General features: G+C 39.9%; 1 protein-coding gene across 2 annotated transcripts in view; it reads right to left on the bottom strand.

Annotated features, from left to right (window-relative positions):
- Positions 1 to 15,630, bottom strand: part of CDH11 (cadherin 11) — a 226,727-nt gene that overhangs the window by 77,857 nt on the left and 133,240 nt on the right. The window contains exon 1 of one of the 2 annotated variants that reach the window (XM_068411534.1): positions 2,520 to 2,638. The exons of the other annotated variant lie outside the window; for it this stretch is intronic. The gene's annotated coding sequence lies outside the window, so the exon portion shown is untranslated. Of the gene's footprint in view, positions 1 to 2,519; positions 2,639 to 15,630 lie in introns of those variants that run through there. 2 annotated transcript variants of the gene reach the window in all.

Below are 15,630 nucleotides of genomic sequence, written 5' to 3'. Positions count from 1 at the left end.
CTAAGAATATTGAGGAAATCTCAGCAATAAAATGTTTGTTTCTCTAAGTTATGCTTTGTTTAGTTACAGCCCTTGCAGAAAACAAAAATGTTAGTCTCAGTCTACTAGAACTCTGAACTTCACATATGTTTCTTACACTAAATTAAATATGTTAAATGTTGTCATAATAGCATATTAATTGAAGCTGAACTCACGTGATATATTTTAAAGCATTTTATCAGACAAATCACATAAATCATTCTAATCTTTGTACTTTCTCCATATTGTTATGCAAAAGAAAAATTAATTTGGCTGTCCTGTCTCTCAATCAACCACTTCCATACATATTTTCTTCTGAAACTGCTGATGATAAATCGCAATGGCTTATCTCATCTCTTGACATACTATATTGTAGCAGCATTTCTGGTAATGAAGCAATCTAGTTCTTAGTGATTTTTTTGGACAGGCAACACTTAAAATTTTAGCAAAGTTAAAGCTGATGTAGAGAAGTCTATAAATAGCATTCTCTGTCCATGCTCATTCTCTGATGCTCTAGTGCAGGGATGAGGTGAAAAAAAAAAAAAATCCTATTCTAGGGCCTAAGAACAAGATCCTTCGGGAGAAAGATGTCTTTTATGTAATTTTCCTAAAGAATTTTCAATTCTTGTATTGAAGATCTTGTTCTTAGTTCTGTAACTTTATTTTGTTGTTCTCCTACAAGAGAAGAAGAACTGCTTTCGAAGTACAGTCAGAAACTTCTGTTTTCTAGAGTGTAGTAGACAAAGAAATATGCTAGAAAAATGTTTTGTGTGTTAAGGTATGAAGCTCAACCCAGACCTTCTGCTCTCAGTCTCCCTACTGTTCTTACTGCCCATCTCCCCAGCAACATGAACTGCGCCGCTCTGCTATGAAAATGCTGTTCATAAGCAAACATCTGCAATCCCACTTCCATATACTTCTATATATCTCTCCATACAATATCATCCCAAGGATTGAGTACACTCATCGATTTGTGTTACTTGTGTTCCAAATCTCAGTGGACAGACCTGACTGAGGCAGACGTCAGATTAATTATTGCAGAACTTCTACACTGAAAGCAGATTTATTTATCGGTATAGGTAAACCAGCATAGAAAAGGAGAACAAAGTATTTACCTAGAGAATCACACAGACTTTGGAAACATTGAAGCAAGCATAAGGGCAAGGGCAGGGGAAAAGACACAGACATTGAGTAACATCGGAATGTGTGCTTCCCTGCTTCTGAATCTGTTAGTGCTTTTCTCATTCAACAGTTTCATTATTAAATAATTAAAAATATTTAATTTCTTAATAGAGGTGCGCAGAGTCTGTGAAATTCTTATTGTATCACCATCACAAATCAACAGGAAGAAAGTCTTTCCCAGGGAGTTACTAGTCATTGGAATGTGAAAAAGAAATGAACATTCTCCCTATAAAAGGCCAATTTCTGAATTAGCGACCTCATTTGCTAAAGAGGTTCCTTTGTCACAGACATCTTGGTAGGTAAATACTGTGTTACACAGCCACACTGTCCTTTGTAGCAATGGTACAAAGAAGATCTCCTAGCACATACTGGTTCTCTCCTCACCAAATGAATATTTAAAAGAGTAGACAATAAAGAGGGACTTCTATAGAAGGTAAAGGCATTTGTATCATGATGTCAGACTGCTATATGTGCTCCCGAAGGACTGCACAGGAAGCACTTTTATCCCGAAAGTTAATGGTATTTATGGGGACCTGCAGTCTGATCTATTTTACCTTTCTTAGGGATGTGCTTATGCATGTATCACCCAAGAGTCTAATGCTTTTTGGACTAGCCCGTATTAGAGATGGATACCATTTTGGTACCTTGTGAATACTGATACATTTGAAAGCCAGCAAGCAAAATAAATTAAAAAAAAAAAAAAGAAAAAGAAAAAAAGAAAGAAAGATATAAATCAAAGTCTTTCCCTTTCTTATTCTGGATAGGGTATCCTTCATTTCATGCACTCATAATTTCTGCATATCCATTTCATGCCTGGGAGCTACAGTGCAAGTAAAAGATTTTCAGTCCGGGGCTTTCAGTATCTGCTTATCCGGAGGAACGTTTCAGAACGGACAAACGCTCGCCCTCCCCGCTCCCCGCCCCCCGAGCAAGAGATGAGGAAAAAAAAAAATACCGTTTGCCACAGTGTTTCCTTTCTCCCTTCGGAGACTGTCTCGCCCCTCCGCGGAGCCCGCCGGCCGCCTCCGCGCCGAGCTGCGGCAGAGCCGCGCTCCTCGCCCGGCGCAGCCCGGCCACGGCGCCGCTGCCCGCACCCGCTCCCGGCGCCCTCCCCGCCGCACACCTGCCTGTCCCCCGGCCCCCGCCACAGCCCCGCTGCTGCTGTCAAGTTTCTGGCGCACACGCCCGCATCCTCCCCCTCGGTCCTCTCGCTCTGAGCTACAGAAGACGACCATTCCCCAGCCACCCCGCTCCTTCCCTCTCCCCCCTTGCCAAGCCGCCTCCTCGCCCGGCAGCAGCGCGCCCTGCGCCCTGCTCACCCGAGACAACTCCGGTGCCGGCGTGCCCCGCTGCTCCCCGTGGCTCTCTGGGGCAGGCAGGTCCAGCAGGGCTGGCTGCTTCCCTTGGCCACCTCCGGCGGAGGGAGAGGAGGCACGTCCCATTCACAACTAGACACCGAGCAGACACGGCAGCATCTTCAGCCTATTACACTCCACTGGCAGCGGCTGCTGAATGAGGCTCGGAGCTAGTGGCAGGAATTAGAAAGAGGGAGGGAGGGGAAAGGCGAGAGGAAAGGGGAGAGGGAGGGAGAGAGAGCAAGGGGGAGTGAAGCAAGATTAGAGGAAGGGAAAAGCTGGAGGCTGTTGCTTCTTCGCTATTTTCTTCCCCCTTCCCCCCGCCCCCAAGGGGAAAGCAGACCCCAGAGCCTGCCCTCCCGTAGAGCCCCGCGTCCCGACTGCCCTCTGATGCCCGCGGGGGAGAAGTTGGGGTTGGAAGAGCACAGTGAGGGGGGTGAGGAGCCCAGGGCACTCCCTCCCTCTGCCCAGCCAGCCCCGGGGATGGGTAGGGTACGCTGTCCCCACCCCACGGCTCGGCTCCGCACCCTCTCAGCAACACAGGCACCCACACGCACGTCTGCCAGGGAGACGGGGACACGCATCCTGCTGTGCTGGCGGGCTGCGGGGAGGGATGCCCTGTGCCTTCCCTGTCGCCACTCCCTCTGCAGGCAGCCCAGGACCACCCACGGCGTCGTCGCCGCGGGTGGGCTGAAACCCACGCCGGAGCCCGGGCACGGCCAGCCACAGGCACTGCCGCCGGGGGTCTCCTGCTTGGGGGGCTACCGCTACCTCGTAGCAGAGACAGGGAAATCGGCTGAGCTGGACAAACAGCAGGAGCATTCTATGCTGAATCCAGTCATGTTTCCTGTCATGATCAGACATTTGGTCCAGGAAAAAAACTGAAAAAAGTTCCCCAAGCATTTCTGGATTTGGAAAATCTTGGTCTGTTGTAGCTCACAGCCAGAGGCTGAGGCCAGGCCTCTCTGCCCAGGCAGGCTGCCCTCCCACTGGAGGTGGAGGGGTGACCCTTTCCTTCTCAAACACACTTGACCCAGGGGCTGCCGCTCTCCCTCTCTCTCAATCTCAATCGTTACCTAAAAGTGAAAACCCCAGGTACAATTTCCGGTGGGGGGTGTGGTGTGTGTGCTGAGCTCCATGAGCCCAGGGAGAAGTGCCCCAAGTCCATGTACCCATCCAAACCCAGAGGCAGCACGCAGTCCCCTCCTGGCATGCCCACACAGGCACACGTGAGCCTGCAAGTCCCCTCTCACCCATCAGCTCTCCTCATAGTGGCCAAGACCTGTGCACTCTGAGGTGGCTGTCAGCAGTCGGTGCCATCTGTGTAGCTGTGGAGCAGCACAGAGCAGAGCAAGGAAGGATGCAATGCGCAGCCCCACAAGAATAAGGGGGTTGCTGGAAATAACTAGGTACCTCTTTGTGAAGATAATCTGCCCATCCTCAAGCAACCCATCCGACCGTTCATCCCCCACGCCACAAGGCAGCACTCACACTGCTCTGTGACCACACCACTCGGCCCCGAAGAACAAGGCTTTTATATTCTGTGGTTAATTAGCTCTGCCAATAACTCCAGGCAAAGAAAAAAAAAAATATTGGCACAAAAGCTGCCACTGTACAAACAAAGAATTTGGAAGGAGGAAAGCTGATAAACAATGCATCCTAAGGAGGTCGAGGGACACTGAACTTAGCACAGCAGAGAAGCAAGTCCTGCCTGATGTCAGCCCCAGGGAAAGAGCAGGAGCCTTCTGGCTGCAGAGCTGGGGGCCTTGGAGAATTCAGTCTAAAATTTGCTTCAGAGAGATGTTGAGAGTTCATAATTCGATTCACAAATGTACCAGAGAAAGAAAGGCCTGTGTGTACCACGAGGTGGAAGGGCACAGGCAGGAGGGCTCCAAGGCAAATGCAGGGCAAGGTGGCCTGAAGCACTGACACAGCACCCAGGACCATGCTCTGGGTCCCAGCTGGTTGAATGCAGTGCAGGCGCGTAACGAGGGGAGCAGCCCTGGTGTGGCAAACTTAGAGCTTGAGACAGAAAGAAGAAAACAGTGAATAAACCCAGAAACATCCTGGGCTGAGCTGAAAGCACAAGGTAACAAGACAGCTAATTAATTGGTATTGAAATACAAAGGGCTTTATTTTGCTACGAATAGGGCTGTGGTGCTAAGAAAACCAGTTTTAGGAGTAGCTTTTGATAGAAAATTCAAGGAGTAATAAACTGCCATCGAGAAGCAAAACATGTAGAGGATCACTTGGGAATGTTTTTGGAGAGACGCAGCTGAGGAAGGAGGGTGACGCACATTTATTTGGAATAGTTTTGTCAAAAAATTGGTTTTGGACAGAAAATATGAGGGGAATAGAAGTATGTCTCAAAATAGTTCCATATAGTCCCTGTCCAAACCTATTGCCTTTAATGGTCACCATCAGTCTCCTGTGATGATAGTATGAGAATTACCATTTATTTTCTTTACGGATACACTATAGCGAGTACTACTTGGTGCAGCTCTGCCAAAATCGCCACTAAGCTGAAGCCCAGAGCTGGGCAGGTGCCTGAGGATTTTTTCCTTTTTTCCCTTCTCTTGCTGGCTTTAGCAGCACAGTGGAGGGGATGAGTTTTTTAATTCCCCTTTTTAAACTGCTGAGATCAGATTTTTTTGAATATAAAGGAAATGTGAAAGCAATTTCAATCTAATTAAGAATGTACAATAGGTACCCATAATATTCTCTAGTCATAGAGTGTATTGATCTATAATGAAAGGTTTCATTAATTCCATTCAAGGAGGCACGTTAACAAATGAGTGTAGTAACATCTGACCTGGTGAGTTGCTTGCTTCCTCCCTCCCGTCTGCATTGAAATCTCGGTGTAAGCTAATCAGATTCTGCTATTATTTTTCTCTCATTTGTTCATCTTCCTATAGGATCTATAGATAGACAGTCCTTATCTGCAAACAAAATTATAGCAAAACTCCTGCTGAAATCTATGTGTTTGCACCTCTGGCTAAGTCCCAAGTCTGATTTCATTAATAACCACTGTGGAATTAATTTCACCTACCTTAAGCCATTTTAAAATTGAGACTCTAACAGGCTATCTATAGTAAAAGTTCATTTAATGTCAATAAAAAGAAGTCCCTCTAACTGGGACAGGCCACTAGCTCGAGATGCCTCTCTATATACTGAAGGGTTCTTAACAACTTGCTCAGACTAGAAACCTACCTACAACCATCTACAAGTCAGATAAGATGACTCCTGCTTTTTATGTTAGATACAGAAAATAAGAAGTGGTCAAACCAAAATCAGTGTGTGATGCTGTTAAATGCCGACATTTGATATATTCCCTTTAGTCATTACAGTTTACATTTCGTCCATTCCAAACTACCCTGCCATCATTTCAGGAGAACTATTGCACAGAGTTCTTGCACAAGAAATGACAGTGGGTCACATAAAAGAGAAGTGTGCAGGGAGGAAGGGTACCCCAGAACATCTGCAGAACTACTCCACTGAATTTCAACCAGTGCTCAAGTGTGTATTCACAGCACATTAGATGGGAGATGTTCATAGCCTGCCCAAGTCAGACCCTGCTACTCCTACCATATACAAAGACAAGAAAAAGAAAATATGCTACTGCAAATTTCTTCCTTTGCAGACTATTTCTACTGGTTGGTGACTCTTCATCTATGAAGACTTAGGCTAGATGGTAACTTTATGAATGGCATGTTGAAGCCAATATAAATTGAATTGGGACAGTATCAGATTAACTAGTGGAAAATCTTCCCAAATACACTTACCAGCTCTCTTCACAAAATGTTAGATGCAAACCGAAAAAGCAGGCCTTAGCTATCCTGCTGTCATGGAAGTCATGGCAGAGCAGCAGGGGAGTACAGTGAGGTCTGGAGTTAGCATTTACAGCTGCTTGAAACGTGGTGTCAGAATGAAATCAGTGTCAGACATAAATAAAGGAAGTTTATACATATTTTAAACAGTATTTGTTTTTGCATATCCATATATTTAGCTTATGAACATCTGTGATAACAAATCTGCAAAACCTAAAAAAGGTTTCTTTATCTACTGTGGGCTTACAGAATCTGAAGTTTGTTAAGATTCTGCTCATTGATTGGTAAGTTAACCCATTTATCATTTGCAAGTGAGCTGGCTGGTTTGTTTTCTAAGCATCTGAAGGGGTACATGCACTTCTGCTAATTGAATCATTGTTCTCGGAAACATTGCAGCTGAGTTCGTGAAATAAGCATAAGCAGGTATATTGTAAGTTTAACCTGGATATTTGTATTAGGGTGCATGAAAAAGCTTGAACTGTGAGCTTCGGAAGCTGAACTCCAAAACACCTTTTGCAATTCAAAAGAATTTATCAATGTCCCATTTACTCAATAGCTTGGGCACATCTACGTGATAAGTATGAAAGAAGAAACTTCTTTCCATCCTTTGACCCTATTTTCTCCAGGCCCTACAGGCCCTTTTCCCACATGACTTCCAACAGACTCTTCCTTCTCAGCTACCTTTAACAGACCTGCAATTTCCTTCACTTTTCTTCTCACCTGGAAAGTATTAGAGATTTAAAAGGCACATGAACAGCATATTGCTATCCACAGGAGCTGAGAGTTTAGAAAGAAGCAAGAGAGACAGTGAAAGAGAAGAAGAGATTTATAATAAAGGATGTTTCACATAGTCTGAGCAAAGTTTTTGTCCAAAACGCCCTTTAATTTCAGTGTCATTTTGCTAATGAAACAAAGAAAAATTTGCTTCCTATGTGAAAATATGAAGGGTGAGCAGGATTGAAGGAGAGAAAAAAAGTGTTCTTTATGACTCCAAAAAAAGGAAAACTGATCAAAGCCACAATACCAGCACAGTGAAAAGACACGTAAAAAGAATATAACTTAACAAAAGTGTGCATCTTGTGGCACAGAAACAAGGCTTTCACACAATGAAGAACGGACAGCTCAAAGCTGCTGGTATCTAAAGCTGTTTTTTCCAATAACAAATGTCTTCCTTGTAGAAATATAATAATAAAACATGTGTTTACTTGAGAAAGGCTAAAACAAAGGCAAAACCATTGAGGTTACAAAAATTCTACAGAAAGCAACTGATACAGAAACTACCTCCACAAAGACAGCAATGCAGAATTCTTTCTTTGGCTATACCAGTGGGTTATACTTGAAGGATTGAAACCTGGAGAGAAAAGGAAATTTTGACTTGGGAAGAGGACTACAGCAAAAACCAAACCAAACTGTAGAAATACTACAATCTTATAAACAGTACTATGCATGGTTTGGGAGGGGGGGTTCATTTTTTAAATTTCAGATGTGCATGTGGAGCTTCCTGTAACTGCACCAGCTACAATGATAAATCACCAGCTTGAATCACCTATTCCAAGCAGTGCCCAGGGTGATACTTTCAAATACAGGACTGATGCGCCTGGTACTTCAAGCAGGAACCCATATTTTGGGCTTCGTTACCTCCTTTCCCTGTTCACTACAGAAAAAGGTCTCATTCCCATATCACAGTGAAGCAAAGCTCTTCTCATTAATCTGCCAATGGAGTCTGGCCTTCATGGCATATCCCATTTTAACTCGTTTTCATGATGAAAACAAAAATCCTTATCTTCAGTCAAACCCAAGTGGCCAGACTCAGGCTACAGAGTAAGCACCTGCCTACCCATAAAAGACACAGGATTGAGTCCAATTCCATTTATGCTGCAGTAGAATAGAAGTCTATTTTTCTCTGGTTTTCAGAGACCTTTTAAAGCCAGGTCTGTTTTTTTAAGACTTTGATGAAGAGAGCCTACCTTGTTTTATAACATCTAAGGAAGTGGTTTGGCATGTACTGAGTATGGACAATTAGACATTTCTGTCACTGAGCTTTGAGACCATCTTACCCTGATACAGTCCTCAGAATCTTTTGGGAACATTTTGTTCAGTTTTAAAAACTGTTGTGATAAGTAAGGATGCAGCAGCATTCTGGCCATTATCCCATTTCCTCAGCTCTGTGATGTAATGAAGACCAGACAGGACTGGACTAGTCAGCTTTTATGTTCTGAAGGGTTCTCTCAAGCCTGGGAAATCTCCAGAGGCACTAAGACAGCCTTTTGGTTGCCTCGGGTTACAGATTTGACCCAGTCAAGGATCAAGCCTCAGCTGGGCGGTTTTTACAATACTGAAGTAGATTATCAGAGAATAGTATTCATAAGGACATGAGTTGAAAAATGCTGTATGCAAAGGGTCTGCTGACCAATGTAGATTTGCAACTATAGACTCTATTTATAGTTCCAACCTAGTATCCAAAAATTACAGCGCAAAAGAATTTGGAGGGAAAAAAGGCCTAACTGGTGAGTCAGACAGACCTCATAAACTTTTTAATGTATCACTGTCTTCTGCTAATGGGTTTTTAGAAATACAGATCACAAAATTAAATTTCTCATTTAGACAAGGTATTATTTAGTTAGGAACTTGAGACTCATTTATTTCTGACACTGTGCATTAAAACAAATGCATTTATATATATGTGTGTATGCACACACATCTGTGTGTGTGGCACTGTCTGCACAGGCTGTCAAGGAGAATGAGGCCTCCAAATATATTCCTCTAATGTATTCAACTTACAGCTTATATAATTTATTTTATTAGAAAACAAGTTTGAAAAAAATAACTGCATCTTACTAGAGAGCATGAACAGCTTGTACACACATTGTTTGATAGTAAGATACAGAATAGCTAAATAGCTGGTAATAATTGTATCTTTTAATTCCATTTCTGAGTGTCACTGATTTTGTGCAGGATATGCTGTACAATTAATGATTATGCTTCTTCCAAAACCTAAGAAAAAAATATATTGTCTTCACAATTTTTCATTTTTTTCCATTTTCCTGTGTTTTGTTTAAAGAACACACATTTGATTTGTTAGAATACACTTCTGCTCTGCTACGAATACTCTTTACATGTTTATTGGGTATATCTAACATCAGTTTGCAAATAGCCCAAACTGTGCCCAAGAAGATGTAAAGGAGAATGATGTTCTTGTAATCTCAGCTGCTAACCCTTCTGTACTGATGAACACCAGGCAGTCATGCTTATCTAGCACAAAGATCTTTCTTCATTTAATGCCCGCAGCTTGAGATAGTCAATCTTGCCCAGCATGCGCCTCAAGAATTTCAAATTGTTATTTGTGATTTTCGTGTATGTCCCCATGCTATTCCAGGTACTACGAGTTGGTAGCTACTTATCTATCCATACAAGGCCATAATCAAAGGTATTTTTACATCAGTATAGGAATAACCATGTTGCACAGATCCAGATCAATCACTATCACGACTGCAAGAGTTTGGTAAATAATTATAAATTGAGCTGTTCTATATAGACTAGCAAAATAATGACAAAATTACAAATCTTTAGCTATAAATTCTACTTTAAGCCATCCATAATACTGAATCACGTGACACACTATCACTGCACTAACGTCTATCTGCTACTGAAAAAAACACTAAGTGACTTTCTGTAATAAGCTGGAGTAAAAAAGTTATAAAAAGAAATATAGGTTTGCTTGACTATTTAAAGTCCACAAGATTATAATTCTTTAATATTGTTTTAGCATAAGATAAAAATATAACAGACTTCAGAGTTTGTCAGATGAGTCATAAGTAAAAACATTAGATGATTCACACAATAATCAATCACAAAACATGCAAACAAATCTCAGTTATTAGACTTGTTGAAAAATGAAATGGTGTTGTTTTACTATAAATCTGCCACGTGGTTTAAAATTTCATGGATCACTAACTAAAATTTTTTTTTTTTTTTTAACTCTACGTATAACAAGGTATCATTGTGTTTCAGTCCAGATAATTACTTAAAGAGTCTGGTGATTTTTTTTTTGTATTTCCCAATAACATAAAACCAGTATTGCATAGCATTTTTAGTTCCATGTACAAGTAGGTCAAGGGTTATAAATCACACTCAGACACGTAACAAGAGGCACGCTTAAAAGCGCAGATCTATATTTATCTTTAATTCATGTCTAGATAGATAATCTAACAAACTTCTATTAAAAAAATGGTGTCCTTTAGGCATCTATTATAAATCAGTACAAACATTAAGGCTCCATGTCTGAAGGAACATGAGATGGGAGGTTTCAACAGGGCATGTCCAATGACTACAGAAGTTGGGGAAGGCTTCGCATTAACTTCTGTGAGCTTTAGATCAGGCCCTATAGCTTTGCAGCATCCACACATGGGAAAGGGCTGAATGAGCTCCTCCTATGCTTTGACCAACCAGTAAGTGCTCATGAGAAGACATGGGTTGGCTGGTCAGTCTTCAACTGCACAGCTCAACTCATCACACAGATCCACTGTGTATCTATGCAGCCAAACAGCCACTACAAATATACTACCACTGTTAGAGGAATAATATCACAGCAACAATCATGTGAACTAATGTAAACAATTCTTATGTGACTTACATTTTGGATGTCAGTTTAATTTTTGATATTTCTCTATTTAAAAAATAAGATTTCTGTCCCCACTGTATTTTATGACACCAGTGAGAAATACAGCTTTTTATAATGCATTTCTGTTGCTTGGTCCTTTGATGCTTTTGGTTATTTGTTCTGTATATTTGGTGATGTTTTTTAGTTTTTGAGAAAACCCCCCCTCAAATCTTCCATTGATTCAATAGCTGAGATGTGTTACTGTTGCCTCCCGTTTTTCAAAATTCGAAGGTAGATTTAACACAGATGCTTAATGCATCAAACAATGTCACTTTTTTTCCCAAGTGAAATATTGCGGGTACTAACAAATCATGGAAAACATGCCTAAACTATGTTGCCACACAGTCAAACACAACTAGAAGAAAAACATATTCCATCTGAAAATCCTATACACCAGCCCTATTAATTTAATCAACAATGGAAGAAAAACTGGATATTTAAAAAAGAAGCTAGTGCAAATTTCCACACGGACTAGGCCTCTTCAGCCTACATTCAGGTTATACAACACAAAGAAATGCTTCACCCAAGCATTTCATACAATTTAACACATCTGAATGGCTCTTTGCGAGGAGTATTGGAGAAAATTACATGTGTTCTGGATCTGCAGAGCCCTTAATCCATGGAAAATGCTTTCATTTCCATAAGACCTACTCAGAGAAAGCCTCATCTTTCTCCATTTTCCACTGCTGCAGTCTAAGAATGTGCAAGTAACCCTCACTAAACTGTTTAGCATCTAGATTAACTCATTTCCATGGAAAGCAGTACCTGCAACCCCCTCTCCCATGTGGTAACCTCTAAGAGGTTCTCTGTAGTTGCTTTCAGGGATGTATTTATTACTCTGACTCTCCTTAGCTTTTCTATGCATCTTCTTGGAAAGGGGTTGCCTTCTGCGGCATTTCAGAAAGCAGCAGATACTCTCTTCTATTGCTGCCTACTCCGTACTCCACATCAGTCACGGAGACCTGTCCTGAATGGATCAAGATACTGGTCTAAAATTTCAAGAGTATATGTACAAGATATTAAAATGAGCCAGTTAATAGATTCCTCAGATTTTAAAACTTGATTATTTCAATGTCTCATCTAGCCTTCTGCAAACAAAGTCATGGACCTGACTCTTACATAAAGATACGGTGCCGTACATAAAGTACACAGTACTATATTATAGGCCTTGGCAATTTCTATTTCAGTTTGATAATGCAGTTTGGCATTGCTCTGAAGTTGTGATTCTGTGATTTAATCGGGTTGCACTGCTTGTGGTAGATCATAGTATGTGAAAATTTTGATTTAAGAATACCAGAAACAGAGATTTTAAGAACAGTTATTATAAATAACACCCTTATGTCCCCAAGAGTTACACACGCTCACACATTTAAAAAAAGACTGGATCCGTGGACCTTTTAGCCTTTTAACTGTAATACTAAAATTTATAGTAGTGATGGCTACAAGTGTCCAATAAAACCAAGATTAAAAAATATGCCCAAGGGTTTGAAGTTCCTGATCATGAAAAGGGAGATTTTTTCTTTTGTTGCAGTGATTCAGGCAATTAAATTAATACTGTTCTTGTACCATTTCAGTATCTGTTCTGTTGAAAAGTTAACAGACAAAGTCTCTATAGGAGAATTGCAAAATAAAGAGGCAAACAGATGAGGTAAAGAAGCTAGAGAACATAACTGATTAATTATTAATGTCATTAGTCTTCAGATCAAGCTCAATAAAGCAAACAAACCTTTTGGCTAGTAAAGATGAAGAAGGAAGAGTACATGATTCAGAAACTTTTACACTTGCTATTTCAATGAGATAAAACATAAGGATGCTATGCCAGATTTTGTTCTCAAGCCATAAATCCAAAATAACACCATTGGCTTACTTAGATTTTACACTGACTTCAAGAGAGTTACTCTGAATTTACATCACCGTAAGATCAGGATCAAACTGCTGAGAGGATATTAAAAGGAGATTAAACATGATCTTAAACAGCGATATCCCAGGAGATCCGAGGATTTTCAATTTGCAAGATTTTACAACTGTCTGAGTGTTGGATAAATTTCAAATGCAGTTGCTGATAAGAGCATTTGCAGCTGCCAAAAGAACCTGTTTTAAGGACCTGAAGTTGGCAGAGAAACTGAACATCATTGATGAGAGTAACAGAACAAGCAAGGCTGCAAGCAAGCAGAAGGGAACTCCAAGGGCATTTATGAGAGCATACGTATGTTACTGGATTCGTTTGACTTCAGTTATTAGATAGGTTTACGCATTCGGCTACCTAATTCCTTTTCAGATAGACTCATACTGAAATCAATTCAGAAGACTTTTCGATATCTTGATCTGAGTTATTTTGCTTTTTCTTGGGCACAAGGCTAATATTCACTACTTCCATGTCTGAATGTTGATTCCAATGATGATGCCTCATCTTTCCTGCCTTCATTCATTAAACAGTATAGCTATAGAATTTAACAGAAAAATTAATTTTTGTCTGGAGGCTTGCGCTCCTAGATCTTTGTAGCTGTTATTTGCAGGATACTCTAAGAGCATCAGCAAAATGAGTGTAACCATTTAATCTGTAATTCCTGAGGCAGAGGACAATTTTCATTTCATTCAAATTAATTTCTCATCTGGCATAAGAGGACACAATATCTATCTTCTGATACTCTGAAAGTCATAGGCTCAGTTGATAAATTCTCCTGAATAAATGAGAATCCCAAAGAACTGATTAACAAACAGTGAATTCTGTTTTGGTGCTGATCTATAGGCAAGAGATTTTGAGAAAAGATTAATGCCACATTCCCAAACCATGTGTGCAATTTTGAGTATTGTGTGTCCTTTCAATTTGTTTATGCACGCACACACAAAATGACTAGTCATGAAGTTGAGCAGATATACGTATGCTTTCTGAATACAACTACAATGGTCTGTACACCAAAGTATTGAATAAAGACCCCACAAGATAGACATATGCTTTTTTTTTTTGCACCTTTAACCCTGAAAATCAAGCACTGTAAATCATCCTCTTCAGGGATGTGCTGCAGTAACTGAAGTACACAGATTTTTAAAGGTACCAAGAGAATAATTTTAAATAATCTAAACTACATATAGACATTATACATTAAACATGAAAGATTATATAATGGGCCAATTTGAAGAAGTCTCCAAATTCTACCGCCCTTAAATTTGGCTGAGGAAAAACCTTAAAGAAAGCATCTTCTCTAATTCAGAAGTGACTTTTTTATTATTTGGATGATATGATGCAACAATGCTCTAGTTCACATTTCATACAACTACGTAGCATTTTTTCTGAAATAAAATTGAACTGAAATGCGGATACAAGCAAATTAGTTTAGTTTTATTGCCCAGAGCAATTACGGCCTGAAATCAGACATAAAGGCTGCAAAGCCTGACATAAAAGACCAAAGAAAGTATTCAAATTTCAGTATAACTTCATTCTCTAGAAACAAAGTTGCCACTAGGAAATATAAACTGGTATTTTTAATTCATTATAATAAAAAATCCCCAAAAGTGTACACCATGTACTGAAGCATGTCCCACATGACATTCCTGAGTAGTCCATTAAATAAAATTATTTCTGCAGCACAGTATTCCCAGTCTGTGTAGCTTGAAGTTATATCCATGGCCTCCATGCACTTCATCTCTCTATCCTAAATCAAATAGCCCTTGTGGCACCCAATTTCTCACCTTTCAAAGCATTTGGCACTTCAGCTTTTGTAAAACTCCAATTAAAATCCCAATTAACAAAAAGAATATTTCTTTTTAGCACAAAATAATTGGTGCCTTGTTTAATTTGGGCCTTAACTTGCATGTCTTTTTATCAGCTACAGTTTAGAAAGTCCATTTCCATAATAGATTTACTTGAAGTTTTATTTGTTATTAGTCAAAATATTAAACTAAAGTTTTAACAACAAACTATCGGTAAATTGACGTTAAATCCAGTGTGCAGGTTTGACCGAGAGGAATTGGGGAAGTAAAACATTTTACAAAAGTCAAAACATTTTCTTCATATATTTTAAACAAAATGCCTGAAAATATTATTTATAAATGTAAACCAAAATGAAATGTAGCTAAAATTAAATTTTCAAATCTCTATGTTTAAAATCGAGATCAAATACCCTCTTTAAGCAGAATATAGCATTTAGTTCAACTGTAAAAATATTTTATGAATTTCATTTCTATGAGAAAAAAAATGTTTAAATTGTTTCATTCAGCTAACAAAATGGAAAAATCAGTTCTCTACTTAGTTTAAATAAATTTTATGAGAACATATATGAGTGTTTGTATCAAGTAATATGATAACGATGTGCACAGAAATAGTTTGCTGAACTTTCAAATTATGAAGTTCACTGGTTTGATAATAAAGTACTTCTATGACTTTGTTCCCCAGGAGCTTACAGATGGGTTCTCATGATAATGTATCCAGTATAAGTATCTTTTTATAATTTACATAGTCTCAGAAAAAAAGAACAGCCTATTTTTATCCATCTTCATATATACTACATATGTAAAAGGCAATGAAATGTGAAAAGGCATCAGTGTAAATGTGTAAAAACAAACATTTATAATGATATAATCAAGTCCA

This window comes from Nyctibius grandis, chromosome 12, assembly GCF_013368605.1.
Source record: "Nyctibius grandis isolate bNycGra1 chromosome 12, bNycGra1.pri, whole genome shotgun sequence".
In the NCBI taxonomy this organism is placed as follows: domain Eukaryota; kingdom Metazoa; phylum Chordata; class Aves; order Nyctibiiformes; family Nyctibiidae; genus Nyctibius; species Nyctibius grandis.
The sequence above is the reverse complement of the archived record's forward strand: the minus strand, read 5'-3'. Positions and strand labels throughout refer to the sequence as shown.